This window comes from Peromyscus leucopus, chromosome X, assembly GCF_004664715.2.
Source record: "Peromyscus leucopus breed LL Stock chromosome X, UCI_PerLeu_2.1, whole genome shotgun sequence".
Classification (NCBI taxonomy): Eukaryota; Metazoa; Chordata; class Mammalia; order Rodentia; family Cricetidae; genus Peromyscus; species Peromyscus leucopus.
Window position 1 is genome coordinate 32,282,671 of NC_051083.1, and position 13,179 is coordinate 32,295,849.

General features: G+C 42.4%; 1 protein-coding gene and 1 long non-coding RNA gene across 3 annotated transcripts in view; one reads left to right on the forward strand and one right to left on the reverse strand.

The window, feature by feature from the left end:
* Window positions 1-13,179, reverse strand: part of Rai2 (retinoic acid induced 2) — a 63,747-nt gene that overhangs the window by 29,874 nt on the left and 20,694 nt on the right. The window lies entirely within an intron of this gene.
* On the forward strand, window positions 1,851-7,513 carry LOC119086713. The gene is made up of 3 exons (XR_005090055.1): window positions 1,851-2,945; window positions 5,843-6,073; window positions 6,225-7,513. It is a non-coding gene; the product is annotated as an uncharacterized LOC119086713 (long non-coding RNA).

The following is a 13,179-nucleotide window of genomic DNA, read 5'->3' on the forward strand; positions in this document are numbered from 1 at the left end:
AACATTCCACATTTTATTCACTTATCACTATTCATCCTTTCAACCATCTTGAAAGCTAAGGAATCAAAAAAGTTGTTTATGTCTCTGTCTCTCCAACCTAGGAGGGGCTGAGTGTTTTAAGAACGCAGCCCTATAATAATGAGCACAAATAATTTTAAGAACCATTGTGTGTGACTTGATTTGCAGTCCTTTGAAGGAATTATAACGTTGACTGGGATTTAAAATTGGTCTTGAGCTAATGAACACATGTACAATCTAGTCAATTGTATATCCTAAGATTTGCTAATTTATGCTCCTCTGTCCTGCAGACAAAATTTTCTAGGGTGATACAGTTGGGAGCTTTCACAGAGAAATGGAGCAGGGCAGCAGCTCTGTAACTCAAAGTACCTTGGAGTGCTCTCTGGGCACACAGATTCTCCATCTGACACTCAAAAGTATGACACAATCAGTCTAATGGTGTTAATAATTTGAATCTGAAATGTCTTCCATGGCACTTGTGTTTTGAATGCTAGTTCACCAGCTGATGGCACTGTATTAGGAGGCTGTGGCTCCTTTGGCGGTTGGAAGAATCCATAGCTAGCAGAAGTAGGATACTTGGAGTGAGCATTTGAAAGTCATAGCCCTGCTCCTTATTCCAATGACATCTCTGCTTCATGCTCTACTGTGACGCAGGGAGCCTCTGCCACATGCTCCCACTTCCATGTCTTCTCCTCCATGATGAGCTGAAATGAAGAACCAAAACAATTCTTTCCTCTTTTAAGTTGTTTCTGTCAGGCACTGTCAGAGTTAGGGTTCCATTGCTATTACAAAGACAATTTTATTCCACCATTCTGCTTACAGCCCATCATGAAGTCAGGGCAGGAACTCAAGGTAGGCTCCTGGAGGTAGAAACTGAAGCAGAGGTTACTGAAGAGAAGAGCGCTGCTTACTGCCTTGCTCTCCATGACTCGCTCATCATGCTTTCTTATACCACCAGGACCACCTGCCTAGAAGTGGCTCTGTCCACAGTGGGCTGGGCCCTCCCAGATCAATCGTTAATCAAGAAAATAACTCACAAACTTGCCTATAGACCAGTCTTCCTCTAGAGGCATCTTTCTCAGTTGAGATTCTCTCTTCCCAGATGAATCTACCTTGTGTCAAGTTGCCAAAACAAAACAAAAACCTAACCAGAATGGGCACTGTCATCACAGCAAGGCAAAAGTAGACCTAGCCCATCCAGATTGGGCTCAGGAACACGCAGGTCCAAAACTCTCGAAAGGTGATTCTAAGGTTAGATGGATTGATGAATCTCTCGAAAAGGTTTCCAAATTGTGTGGAGCAGCTTGTCAGGTACTAGCTACTAACCTACTGTCCTTAACTCCCTTCCAACGTCTTTAACCAAGATGCTTTGCCAACATTGTTTGACACTCCATTTGCTGTTACATTCAAGAGAGTATTTTTAGATATGAGATTTGTTTGCCTTCCAGCAAGATGCTCTACATCATTACTACCAATTAGGCAAGTTCATTTTAGAGCTTTAGATCCATACTTGTAAAATTCTCTTTTGCTCATCCAACCTTGTATTTAAACAGTACAACTATGGCTGTGCAGTTCCATTTATGAATTCCACTCTTGTAAATGTATTTCCAAAATTGTTTCAGAATTTCTTTGTCTGGTAAAGCCAGGCCTGCTGGTTTTAATAAGCACATGGCTTAAACATAGTTATCCAGCTCACTGATATTTCATGGCTTCCCAGAACACAGACAACACCCAGTACCCAAGGAGTCCCTTCTCCTTCAAACAACTCCACTCTTTCTTCCTCTAGAAGGAAGGACCCCTTTCTCACTTCATTCTTGCTTCATTTCGCTTTTAGATACAGTGACATCACTTCCTTCGTGGGATAAAAACTGAGCCCAGACCACGTGAAAAGAAAATCTTAGCCTGGCTACAACTCAGCAACATCACAATGTGTCTAGCAGCATTCCTTGCACCCAGTGGGTACTCAATCACTAACTGAGTGAAATCAGTTATTCACAGAACTACTGGAGCTCTCTTGAAGAAAGCCCAGGCAGGAATTCTCCGAACAACAACTGCTACATTCCACCACACTCACATGTGAGACCGTGCTCTATTGCATAATCAACAAAGGAAAAGGAACTTTATTTTTAGCTACTGGACTTCACAGGGACGATCAGAGTCCTATTTAAACTTCTCTTTCATCCCTAACCTTCAGATGACACTCTTAGGATTTGCTTTTGTAATTTGTCTTTTTTAAAAAAAGGCTCAGTCAAAGATGGCCTTGAGCAGATTTAAAACAATACAAAACAACAAGAGAAATAAACCAGATGGCAAAAAACTCATAAATCAAGCCAAGCCGCGCTGAACACGCTACAAAGAAAGGCATCATGAAACTGTAAAGGGAAGAGGCACTTCGTTCCTCATGGATAAGCCTCCGTTATTGCTTCTTTGCGGAGGAAAGCTGGGAGGTCATCCAGGGGAGGCTGCCGTGCTTCCTCCTCCACCTGTCACAGACAGACTGGAAAGATCTGCGTGATGGTTGCAAACCGGGAAGGGTCAGGATTCAGAGAAGGCTAGTGTGACACTGCTTTCCCAGATGACACCCAGTCAAAGGGAAAAAAAAAAGTGTTTGGGAGGATCTCTATTTTCCTTGCATGGTGATCAAGGTAGAGAAAGAAGAAAAAATTGGCTCGACATATCTGCACCATTTCTAACAGTTAATGAAAACAACAGAAACTTCCTGGTTGGAAAAAAAAAAACAGTAACAGCGCCCATCCCTACCCTTATGTTTTCAACAGACCTCAATAGAAGGACGCATCCTTTCAGGGAAACATCATTAGTAGTACCTCTGGGTTGAAGAAGACAAGAAAGAAAAGCTGAGGTTCAAGACTTGTCCTGCTTGGATGTGCCTCTGGTACTGAACTAAATGGCTGGGCCTTCCCATCCAGGTAAGGGATTTATTTTTTGTTGTATAATTACTGAATGGAAAGTAAACTATTCAAAAGGTATTCTCTATCTCTGTCTCTGATCTGTTTGTCTGTGTCTGTCTGTCTATCTAACTCTTCCTCTCTCCTACTCCCTCTCTTCCACTTTCCTATCTCTTTCCCTCTCTCCTCTTACTCCCTCACTCTCTGTGTGTGGATATATTTGTATCCGCCAGCTTGTATTAGGTTGGCCTTGTAGCCTTTATAGCAGCTGTCATATTTTTCAAGTGCACTAAAAAGGTTTTGTTTTTTTTTTTTTTAACCAACAATAACTGGGCCTCTTAAGCAAGAGTACATCTCCATTAGTTTAAGATATCTAGAAGTACATGTTGTTCTGTTGTAACACAACATGTAGGAGATCTGGCACTAGCTTTTCAACCCTGGATCCCTGTTTACAAACATACTGAATTATTAGCTCCAGTGCATCATCCTTGCCCCTATCCACTTTATCTGTATGACCTGAAAGGATGTGGAAAGTTTGCCAGGGCGTGTTTGTCAATCTGAATTTATGGGCACGGACAATGCCAAAGACTCCTGTTCACGACACACTGTTTTGCACCATCCAACAGAGACTCTCAAAGCAGGAAAAGAAGCACTGCTATGTGCCTGGAGACCTAAGCAGCACAAAGGGATTCATTCCATCCACAGGCCTACATCTATGTGCTTCCTTATCTTCCCACCCTCTTTTTCCACAATCACTATGAGAACACCTGACTTTGCTGTGAGCTACTTTTCTCCCAGCTCTGGAATTCTGTGGCTATGCTTAGGAAATAAAGGACTGGTCGTCAATTACCATGTCTACAGCCCCTGGTATTTTTTTTTTTTTTAACTAAAGCCTTCCTTGCCTTATTATGGCTATTCAGGCAAGCATAGCACTGTATTACAATGACTTCTTTAAGTTCCACCCTTTTCTCTCCAGAGAAAATATCCTAGAAGGGAGACAGGAATCATCGTAGCCTTGTCAGGTACCACTCCATCCTCCCAAACCCCAAAGTGCTTGGTCTATAATAGAAACACAGTAGCATTTGTCTATTGAATGCATAAATAGGTGCATGAAAATGGCTTCCTCATCTAAGGTGATCAGCCGTCTTGCTTTTGCCTTAGAATGAGGGGCTTCCTATGGAAGGCTCAGGGGCTGTTCAGTGTTTGAACCGGGACAATCCCAGGCAAAGGGGCACAGTTAAACAATTCATCTTCTTACAGTATCGTAACACCAGATCCAACTTGCATACCCGGCCTTCCCTTCCCAGGAGCTTCTAGAGCTGTACTCTCAGCTGTTGTCCTCATCTGACAGCTAGAAGGAAGGGGTATCCCTCTGTGCCCGCTTCTGCCAAATGTCCAATGCCTACCCTAGCCATACCATCTGGACAGTTTGTTTTCTTATAAGATGCAAGAAGACTTTATTTCCAGGAGTCAGAAAATGGAAAGTGTCAGAATAGTCAGCAAAGATAACCAAAACGAAGCTGTGTCCTTGGATCTGTCCAAAGGCAGGCACGGTACCAGATACCTGAGCATTCCAGATGAGAAACTGCTTCTCTTCCTACCTTCCTGGATTCCTGAAGACCCTCTCTAGGTCTCAACTGCCATCTGTTCCTTAAGGTCACCTGCCTTTTCCCACGTCAGGGTTTAAGGAGATGAAGCACTGAAGTGTGTGGTCCCCCAACACTTATGTCAGATATGTGACAACATATCCTGGAGCCGAATTGGAATCTTAGACAAAAGAAAACCTAACTCCAAGTCTAGAGCATGCATCTATGCGTGGTGAGTGCAGTTTCCTGCTAGTATGGAGCAAGTTGACTCACAGTCATATCACCCTTGCTCATTTCTAGGAGTCCTTCTATAGACTGCTAGAAAATGTAAAGCAATGGAAAAGGGTGGAGGGAACAATGTGACCGGAATGTGTTGTATACATGTATGTAACTGTCAAAGAACAAATTAATAAAAAAGAATAAAACATAGAGGCCAGAGCCTAGCCAGAAACAGTCAAGTTCCCCACTGGTAAGCATCGTGTCATATAACAGGAAGCAGTGACTGAAAATGAATTAGTGATATACTCAGTAGTGTGGCTAAGTCTGGAATACATTATCCTGAGTGAAATAAACCAAACGAGGAAAAAAATATTACTCATTGCACTTTACATGAGGTTTAAACCCAGGCAAAACTGATCTTTTCTATTAGAAGACAATATAGTGGTTACCTTGAGGATGAGGCAGGGAGCTGTATTGATTAGGAAATGAACTTTTGCATTTTGGCAGACAGGAATGTTGTATATTTGGATTTGGAGGATACGTTTACAAATGTATATATATTAGCAACAACTTATTAACTTGTACACTTGATTGGTTCACTTTACTGATTTTATACTTTAACAAATAAAATGAAACAAAAATACAGAAGAGATACTTGCTGTACCTCTGATCCAGGAAGTTATGGCACTTAACCCCAAGGAAAGCCTTCTTCCCTCCTCGGGAACTACATTATTCTAGCTACCTGCTTTGCTGACAAATTGAATTAGATGAAACTGAGTGGGAGAGTTGTTTAATCTCATTTGTTAAATGCATGCTCAACAAAGGCAAGGCTGTCAATCCCAATGAAATTAGAGTTTGTCAAATGAAGGAAATGGAGTGTGTCTATGTGTATGTGTGTATTTATAGAAGTCACGTTTTAAATATCTTTCTAGCAGCTGTATCTCTCAACCTATTAGTAAAGGGCAGGCACTCAGCCAGCTACTTGCTGGATTCAACTTCCTTGTACATGCTCATTTCAAAGGTCACATATATGTTAATTTACTACCTGGTTGTTATTTAAGAAGATTTTATTACATCATTTTATGTTGATTTATTCTTTTCTTCTTCTTCTAGGATCCTAGCGCACCCAATGGGAGAGCAGCTCTGAGTGAACAGGAGGCTTTGGAGGAATCACTGTTGACAGGTTTCAAATTAAACATGAACACACATAAGCAATGGGCTTGGGTCAGACGTGATTATGATCACCATTTTGTGGAGCTGAAAGAAAGACGTGGTTTAAGCAAAATTGCACTTTCACAAAGAAGAGGAGGCAGCAAGTAAGCGAGCTACCCACAGCTGCTCTATGTAAGTGATTATTGGCAAGAACAATGCCCATATGGTGAATTTGACAATGTCTGGGTCTTTATCACTTGATTCAATTTCCTTTTTGTCCTGGGGGAAACCTAAAGGTTCAATTATTTCATTACAAACCGGTGTGGTTTCACTTCCTATGCAGTGCGTGAAGACAACAGAATTATATAACTAGAATAATAAGGGAAGAGAACACGACACAAAGAAGAGCAAGGAAGAGGTTCAGGAGAAGACCAAGCAAGGGATGCACCTCACAGTGCAACATGGAAAGAACAGATTCTACGTGGTGGTGGCCTGGAGGTGGAGAGGGGGATGGGCTGTGGAAGGAGCTTATCTCATGTGCCCTGCCAGTTCACTGGGCAGTAGGCCTGGAAAAAGTTGCTGTGGTGGAAGCCCAGAGTGGCGATGAGAAAAGCAAGTGGCAGAATGGTATACTGGCCCAGGAAGAGGGAGCTATCTCGATAAAGCCTGATAAAGCACTCACTTGCTTTCAGATGAGCATCTCACTGCCTCATTCATTGTTTTTCCCCAGCACCTGTAATCTGTGAGTCCTCCCCCACACATGGTAATGCTGGAGAAAAGGATGATCCAAGCGCAAAATCATCAGTGAGCGATCATCATTGTTCTTCTGCTCAAATGTCACATTCAGGCACCCCTGCACTGCCATTCAGAAATCTATTAGCAGCATAGCAGAGTCAGGAGCTCCCGTGACCCACTTTTACCAGACGGTGGATGCTTCTAATTCTGCAATCAGTGAAACAGCAAAACCGATTAGAACGTGTGTGGTGGTGTGCTGGATCAGACCAGGCAAGCACAGCCGCTGGGGAAAGGTTAACAGAATATAACTTAAACAGCTTGTGTGCTTCCAAACTTGCCCCAGGTGAAGAGGAACAGCAGGCAAATGAGAGCCCTTCCGAAACCCCCCACACATATTCTCTCTGCCACCCGTGAACATCCTATGCAGCCTGAGTTTATCTTTGCCCTCAGATTCATCTGCCATAGCCTTCTTGATCCAGCTGTGCCCTGAGTGTGTATAAAACAAACTCCATATCTGCAGTTGGACATCCTGCAGTCTCCAAATGCTGTAGGCCTCCCCTGCCCAGTCCCACACTGAGATGGGTCCGTGTGTTTATCCTTGCAGAACCATGAACTCAGACTCCAATCATTGAAACACTGTGACTAATTTTATCCCTTTTCCCTGAGCCTCACCTTCCCTCTGCTCCCTTTCTTAAGTTATGTGAAAAAAAAAAATCCTCCTCCAAAGAAAGATTTTAAAGGAACCAGACAAACTGTTTTGTGCATTATGATCTTTCTCCTCAAAATGTCCATGTCTACATTATAGCTGCATTTTGGAAAAATGAAAGCTAAAACAAATCATTCCAGAGTCTTCTGTCCTATGGCTGGGTATGGTAGTACATGCCTGTAATCCCAGAACTTGGGGAGTAGAGAAAGGAAATATTAAAGAGTTTGAGGCCAGCCTTGGCTGCATAGCATAAAGTGAGTTACAGGCCATTTTGGGTTATGTTAGAACCTGTCTCAAGAAACAAATGAGAGAAAGACAGAAGGCAGGAAGTCAGGAAAGAAGAGGGGAAGGGAGGAAGGGGGATAGAAAGGGAGGGAAGGGAAGGGACAAAGATTTCTACCTTCAACAAATCAGAACCATTTATTTGGTTGTGTTCACTTTATTTTTCTAAGGAAATGCTTATCATGGAAGAGATACAATTTTTTGTCCTTTCTCTTTGATTCTGGGGTTTATATAAAGGCATTTTTTGTTAGGTTTAGAATCCTCCTAAGTAGCAACCCCCACGCCCAACCCCCACACTATCCCTTCCTAATCCCCCATGTCTTAAGTGATTCCATTTCCTCACACTTTTCTGTGGTCACGAATCCACCGTGCACAGTATTGGTGGTGACAGTGACAAGGAGCAGTGGGACCAAACCTGTCTCCCTTCATTGCAGCTTGGAAATTAAATACTATTTATTGTGGGGCTCCTCTGGGCCAGCCACTAATCACAAACTTCTCCACAGCAAAGATGCCTTGGTGGCGACTTAACCCCAAAGCAAAGGATACTATGGAATTTTCCAAATTCTCAAACCGTATTAATACATGTGTCATGCTAGAGACAGAGTGTAGCTGTACTTGGGAGGGATCACCCAAAGCAAATGCTGACACTAAGATCCAAGTGTATCTAGTGTACATGAGACTGTCAGAAGTACCTGTGGAATAGTGGGGACCCAAGCCAGGAAAGGAAGGTAGCCTTGGCTGGGCGGTGGCGGCACAAGCCTTTAATCCCAGCACTTGGGAGGCAGAGCCAGGCGGATCTCTGTGAGTTCGAGGCCAGCCTGGGCTACAGAGTGAGTTCTAGGAAAGGCGCAAAGCTACACAGAGAAACCCTATCTGGAAAAAAGGAAAGAAAGAAAGAAAAAAAGAAAGAAAGAAAGAAAGGAAGGAAGGAAGGAAGGAAGAAAGAAAGAAAGAAAGAAAGAAAGAAAGAAAGAAAGAAAGAAAGAAAGAAAGAAAGAAAGAAAGAAAGAAAGAAAAAGAAAGTAGCCTAGCCAGGATGTGCCAATGAGCAGCTACCTGCTATAGGCAATGATGCTCTAGGCCACTGGAAATTAACCCTAGGTTCCTCTCCTTTGAGGAGTAGGAAGTTGGGGCTTATAATTCCATTGCAAGGTTGGGTGAGGGATCATAAGCTACCAGGGGTCTTGCTTTGTCCTTTGCATGGATCAAATGTTCCTTGGGGGCCAGTCCTGAAGTCTTGGAGCAGAGCTGCAAGAGTACCCAGAATCCAATAAGCAAATCTTGGCACCAGCACCCAAGTCACAATTCAATGAATCCGAAGAAACCAGTGTCTCTTTCAAAGACCTCAATGTACACCCAGGAAGTAATTATTCACTGTATGTAGTGGCTCCATAAATATTGAAACCCTCAGAGATGATGTCTGTTTTGCAGCAGAGCTCTGTATCCCAAAGAGGCTGTCATCTTTTCCTGCGCAATGTCCTTGTCTCCCAAGGGAGAGAAGCAGTCAGTTTCAAGACAGGCCTTAGACAATCGACTGCTTCAGTTTTTAAGCCGGCTGGGGTATTCAGGGGTTTTGTTGTTGTTGCTGTTTGATTTTTGGCAAGGGGTTACTTTTTGCAAGCTCTATCTTTGTCAAATGCTATCACAGGCAACATTAAGACAGCTCTACATATGGCCACCAAAAGACATGTTCGAGAATATTCATAGCAGCTTTACTTCCAATTGCCCCAAACTGGAAACCACCCAGATGTCCATCAGCAGGAGACTGGATAAACAAACTGTGATACACCCATACAATCAGACACTATGCAGTAATAAAGAGGAAGAAACTATGAACACTATCAGCAATACGACGAATCTCACATGCATTATCTAAGTGAAAACAGCCAGCTACATAAGGCTGCATACATTGTAATTCCACTTATATGAAAATATAGAAGAGACAAAACTAATCCAGGGAGACAGAAGTCAGAATAATGTTTGCTTTCACAAGCTCTTGGCCAGAGTGGGTATCAGAAAAGCTTTGGGGCATCTGGAACTAGACTCTGTTTTGATCTGGAGGTGGTTAGATGAGAAAAAAATATATGCTCTCACAAGCCATCAGTTCTTAGCAAGTAGTAGAGTACTTGCCTAGCATGTGCAAGGGCCTGGGTTAGATTACCACCAAACTCCACCGTATTATATTTATACATATCAATAAGAAAATACAGTGGAATAATAAGTTAAAAGATTATCAGGTAAAATCAGGCTACTCTGGAAGGTGCTCTGGATCCCTCTCTCTAACTGTTACCAATGGAAAATTAAGCCCTTCAATAGATCTTGGCCTTCTGAGGAAGAACCTAGCTAAAAGGGTTCCCTTGGGTGAAGCTAGCATTTGATTTTTGCCATAGGTAATAGTGAAAGCAGAAGAAAAAAAAAATCTTCAAAATGAACAAGTATTTGGTAGGCATGCAAGTGGTACAGGAGATTTAATCTATTCCCCTTTAAAACTCTAACACATTCACACATCATTCTATCCACAGACATTCTACCCTGTGTTCCACACTAGCCTACAGTGTCACATACACTCACTCTCCATTCTACCACAGCAGCAGCACACCTTCACTGGACACATACATTACATACACACTACATAGAACATTCTAATGTATAGCCCTTGCACATCACACACACACACACACACACACACACACACACACACACACACACACAAGCATAGCAGAGGTAATCCACTTTAAGCTGTCACAGCACTGCCTGGGTAATTACCTCCTTCTCCCTGCAACCATGACCACTGTTATCATCATTATCATCACCATCATCATAGTTCCTGGAATAACTCTCATGGACAGGGACATCTCAGAGCACACACAGCTGGACATATAAAAATGTCTGACTGGAGCCACCTACTAGCCATAAAATCTGTCCGGACACATCAGGTTTATGCCTTCTTCTGAGGAGTAAGTGTCCTGAAACCCTCAGCTTCAGCTTTAACAGAAATCTTATAGTGACAGCTAGCCTAGACAGTCTTCCCCTCCCCCTCTCTCCATCCTACAGGCTTTTGCAAGTAGAAGCCTTGCTTCATATCCCTGTGCCCAGATCAGCCCTGACCTTCCAGACAATGGTGGTTTGATTGCCAGAAGTATGTAGAGAATCCAACCAATATTTGGAAGGTGTCATTCTCTCCCTTTGGGATGTACCTCCTCACTGTTATCCTATGCCATGGGGTTGGAACACAGCTGAAGCCTTCAGATACTCTGGACACCCTTTCTTCCAATTTCTTAGTTATTGGAATTTGGAGAACTAAATCCATTGAGTCCATTCCCAGAACTGTTGATTATCTGCTTCTGAATAAATAGAGCTCCACACATGAAGGACAGTGAAACATGTCTCTCAGAATACCCACAATGTCTCAGTTAGTTTTATCATCAACGTGACAAACCTGGAAACAGGGGACCTCAAATGAAGAATTGCCTTGATTAGACTGGCTCAGAAGCATGTCTGTAGGACATTTTCTTAGTAGGTAATTGGTGTAGGAGGGTCTAGCCTACTGTGGGTAGTTCCGTCAAGGCCGTACAAGAAAAGCAGCTGAGCAAGCTTTGGGGACCAAGTTAGGAAGCAGTGTTCCTCCATTGGTTTCTGCTTCAGGCTCTTTCCCTGATGGGTATCACCATCATCATAGTTCCTAGAACTGCCTTCACTGATGGACTGTAATCTGTGAGCCAAATAAACCCTTTCCTCTTCTGAGATCTTTTGGTCAGAATGTTTTGCCACAGCAATGGAAACCAAACTAGAACACACAACTTCTCTTTTAGGAATCTATCCCAAAGATACATGTACAAACACATTCATCACAGCTCTTTTTCATTAGGAAGATTGGAAACAACCTAAATGTCAATCAAGACATACTGGTTATCACAGGTTAGTACACAGTGTTACCCTGTCATAACAAACATGACACAGATTGGTTAGTCTTAACATAGAAATGTCCAAGAAAATTGTTTAAAGCAAAATAATGTTACTTTCTCCAATCAGAAAAACATACGATAAATGTCAGGGGTTCTGGCACATGTCTGTAGTTTCAGTACTTAGATAGCTAAGGCAGAATGAACATTCAGTTCTAGGCTAGGCTCGAAAACTTGGTGAGACTCTCCTTCAAAAGAATGAAAGAAACGAGCTGGGCATTGTATCTACACCTACAATACCATCACTTGGGAGGTGGAGGCAGGAGGATTAGGAGTTCGAAGTCAGCCTTGGTAACATAGTGAGTTTGAGGATAGCCTGGGCTAAATGATACCTCCATCTCAAGTAAGGAAAGGAGGAAAGGAGTGAGTAATGGAAGAAATGAGGAAGGAAGAAAGGTAGTAAGAGACTAATGCATTTATCCTAAGGGCTCCCCGCTCATTTTTAAGTATATTTGATTATTGGTTCTCAGGGGCAACTTTATTCTGAAGCTGGGTAGAAGATTCAACAGTAGCCACCACTATTTATTAGCTGTGCACCATGGGAATGTGACAAAAGTGCTTTCTTTTCCTCCATTGTTAACATGTCTCATCAAAGAGCCTCTTCAGTTCCACTTCTCTGTGCTAACTGTGGTGGGCAATACTTAGCTTTTCCCCACTTGGAATTGTATCTACAGCTATAAAATGAGGGAGGGTACCTTTGCAAAATTTCTGAAAGGATTATTATTACCATAAAAATTCTTGATACATGCAGACATACAATTCCTGATCAAGGCCTTTGCCTTTAAAAACTGACAGCCATTTTTAAGACAAAACCCAATAAGGACTTAGTTAAGATGGGGCAAGCCATCTTACAAATGGATCCCAACTTGTAATGGCTCATTAATGGAAGTTAATTTCACGCTTAGTAATGACCCACGATGAGCACTGCACATTAGGCAGTTATGTCATAAAATGACACTCCCTAGGTAGAGAAGACACTAGCATCTTTGAAAGTAGCTTCCAAGATGTCCATGAGACTTGTTTCCATCTCTGACAGTCAGATTAGGAAAGAACCTGGAAGAAAACCTAGGATGCATTGTGATTGGACCAGAAGGGCACATATTATTTCTGTTTCCATTCTTTGGTCAGAACTCAGGCACATGCTATACTTGTAACTACATGGAAGGCTGGGAAATGTAGTCTAACTTGGTGTCAAGGGAGATGTACAAAATATGCTTTGGCACCTAACCAGCGATCACTGCCACTGTGAATGAGGGAAGAAAACCTATCTCAGTGACTATGTGTTTATTTGTGGCCAGTCTCAGAAAAGCTGATAATATAAGGAGGTCTTTGCTCTGGGAAGCTAAGCTATTTCCTTTACTGCTATTTTATGTTTTTTAGATTATTATTCTGGAAGCGTTCTAAGAAAACATCTCTTAAAGACTCTCTTTATTATCAAGGTTGTCCTGCCACTATCTGAGATGAACCTAAAAAACAATGCTAGCCCCTGACTCTGACTTTCACAAGATTTGAGATGCTGTCAAAAATAAATGCCAGCTCGTCAGATTTTGTGTGAAAGAGATGCCAGCATGCATATAACTCAAGCTAAGAGTGCAGACAGGAAACTGTACTGC